This window comes from Kogia breviceps, chromosome 8 (genome assembly GCF_026419965.1).
Source record: "Kogia breviceps isolate mKogBre1 chromosome 8, mKogBre1 haplotype 1, whole genome shotgun sequence".
NCBI lineage: Eukaryota > Metazoa > Chordata > Mammalia > Artiodactyla > Physeteridae > Kogia > Kogia breviceps.
Genome location: NC_081317.1, coordinates 111,578,980 through 111,582,479, shown reverse-complemented (window position 1 = coordinate 111,582,479; position 3,500 = coordinate 111,578,980).

The following is a 3,500-nucleotide window of genomic DNA, read 5'->3' as shown; positions in this document are numbered from 1 at the left end:
AAGTTTCTACTTTAAAAATTCAGTAATTACTCAATGTTCAAAATATTTAAGACTGAAGGTCATTAAATCTGTGTATAGCTTCATAGAAGGTAATGTATAAAAAGGATTGAAAATTCACATTTAAAAATAAAATATTTCATGGCTGAGCTTGAAGTATGTGCAAATTTCCTGTGTAAAGAATCTCAAAGCACTCAGAGCTGCTATTAGAATGAGCAACATGGGCAAACTCTAGTGGGTGGTTATTTTGGTCCTTAAAATGAAACAGAGATGCAGTAGCAGGGACCCCTCAGCAGCAAGGCAGAGAGAAAGTAATACGAAGTGTATACGTGTGACTTCTAAGAAACAGAAATGAGGACTAGGGGAATAGCTCACCAAACCAGAAATGGATGGCAGGAAACTACCAGAACACAAGGGGGCTAGGAGCAGAGATTTGAGAAATTTAGCTTCCAATCAAGGTTCTGCCAGTTAATAACATGTGTGTCTCTTTGAAAATTATTTGGTAGTTCTGGGCTTCAATTTTCTTACCTGTACAATGGTCACTAGTTGTTCTTTTAGACCACTTAGCATCTGAGTCTTCCAAGCTTGATGAAAATTCCCCACCATACGATCTTGATGGGAAACAGAGCCTCCTCTCAATGCAGGAACTTAAAATGCCAGATTCTGCCCTGCCTACTTCGATGCTAGCAACAGGCACCTGTTCTGGACTAAGGACCTCAGATGACTATCTCTGGGAGTGGAGGCAGTTACAATCAAGACCTGTTCCTCATTCCTCGGGGAGCAGTGGCCATGTTGCTACGACCCAGAGGGCAGCAGTGCCCAGAGCCCCAGCCATGCAATGTGCAGCAGCGCCTGTGTGCCAGTGGTGGTGGCCATTTTATCACTGCACCAGTTACCTGGTATTATCGTAGGAATTAAGGCTACATAAAGCTTAATTCCTTCATATATATCCTCCAAGACTGGATTTCTAGGCACCTGGGGAATTCTGTCAGCTCTCCAACATCATTTTAATTCATTTATTTTTTTGCCTAAGTCAAACAAAGTCTACTGTCAGGTGCTATCATTGATGATTCAAAATCGTCTTTCATATAACACCATTTTGAAAACTGAATAAGATAATGCAGGTTATATAATTAACACAGGATCTGGAAAGAAGCATGTGTTCAAAAAATATTAATGTTATTATCAATTAATATGACTTTATTCCTCGGCCATTTAAGTGCTATGTTCCAGGAGATAAAAATATCAGTCATATACTAAATAACTTCAGCCCCAATTCTTCCAAAGGTTTATAGCAAAAGAGAAAAGCCACAGTTTAAAAAAAAAAAAAAAAGCATCAAGGTGAAGCAGCAAGAAAATGAACACTGGAGGCAGGTCGAGTTTAATTCAAATCTGCTTTTTTTACTTTCTCGTAGTTTGCCATCTGTTAACTGTGTATAAATAATTCCTAACTTCAATGCTATAGTGAGGGTGATAAAAATATACTCAAGACATTTAGCATGTTGTCAAATTTGGATAATGAGACTAATAAATGGTAAGCTATCGTTGTTGCAGGAATTTTCTTTTCCTTCATTTACCGTATGCAATACTCCCACACACCCTGAATAACAAGTCAGGAGTTTTAAGGGTTTCTGCTGGATATTAAGTCTCTTCATATAGTTTTCACTCGAATGTTTATATAAAACTGGAAAGCTTAGTATGTCATTAGATACAGCAGGATATTGCAAAAACTTATACTATATATATATTTTTAAATTATGGTTGAAAGTCATATGGGGCATTTGTTTGACAGAGTAACCCAGGGGTTATTTAATTATATATACATGTCACCTATGTGTGTCTTTGTTGTAAATTATTTTAGAGCTCAGATACTGTTATCTTGTATTCTTCTGTTCAACCAAAAAGGTAATCCCAAAGATTACCATTTTATTGCCACGTAGGGCCCTGACCAGTTTGTACATATTAGCTAATTCATTTCATCATGTCTTTGAATGACTATGTAAGTCTCCATTCTTGACTTCTCCTTAGAATATTTTCCCAGCTTACTGATACTTCATCAATTAATGAGCGAAATAAAATCTTTGGCATGTGTTCTTTCCATATTTGCATGAGAGTCATGATTTTAACGTTTTTGAAAAACATGCTTTAGTGTACTTTAATGGATCTTAGAAAACATTATCTTTCAGCAAACATTGAATCTCATAATGTCTGACCATACTAACAGCAGCAGCTATTTATGTTATCCAGGTGTTTCAAAACTTGTCAGATGAACACTGTGGTGATAATGTGTGTGGCTGATTCTTACTATAGCCAGACAATTTCATTAACAAGTAGTAAAAATTCATTCCTTTAAGTGGATTCCAAGATGAATTCCCTTAATCGCTAGTGTGCTGTGTGATTTGGGTAACCAACTTAACCACTGAGACTTCAGATTCTTCAAAATGAAGGAATTAGACTAGAAAAATCTAATCCCTCTCTTCCATCCAAAAATCACATTTTTAAATATAATTGCTATTAAGTAGCATTTTGTATTACTATCAAATTTTTGATGTATTTTCAATGAGTGAAATGATGAGTTAAAACAAATCAGAAAACAGCTTAAGATTGTAAAATAGAGACAGAAAAGTTGCAAAAATTCCTAAACTCCATCCACTTAGAAATTTTGCTTGAGTAGAAACTCAGGAAAATACGAAAGAAACTTATTCAATGACAATGCATATGTTGAATCCTAGATATGCTATTCCCAATGACTAGCAATCATAGACCCTGAACCCTCATAGCTTGGTTATCTGGCCTGATGAAGACCATTTTGGTAAAGTTACAGGAAGAGTGCATCTTTTCTACCTCTCCACTTACCTCACGTGTTCCCTCTCAAAAAGTGCACTTCCTCACAAGTCCCCTGAGTTCTTATTTAATCAGTCATTCAACAAAAATTTATGTAAAAGTATTACTATGGCATGATACCAGAAGCTAAAATCAGACCAGGAGAAGATGTGCTTTTGCCCTCAAAGAGCTAGAGTTTCCTGAGGAAAAAGAGACAAGTAACTGGTGTTAACTAAACTGCAATGCATTGTGACGGAAAGGCTAAAAGTAGAGAAAGGGGGTCTGGCAAAAATCCAGAATGCTCTCTGAAAGAGGCAATACTTAAACTGAAATTTGAGAAAGAATAAACGTAATAAATGAGGTGAAAAGGGAACAGCCTTCCAACCAGAAGAAATACCACGGATAATGATAGAGAGAAAAAAGCATTATACATTTGGGGAACTGCTAGTATTTCATTATAGCTGTATTAAAAATAAGTGTGGCAAAAGTTAAAAAAAATAATAATTGTGGCAGTAGCAGAAAGTCAGCCCAAGGAATAGGATGGAGGAGATAATGCAGAGCTTAAATGAGAAACCTGATTACTTTTAAATGCATCTGATATGAATGAAGAGCTCTGAATAGGAAAGTGAAGCGACCTGTGTTTCCACTTATAAAGCTGCCTACAGAGAGGCAGGGCCAAG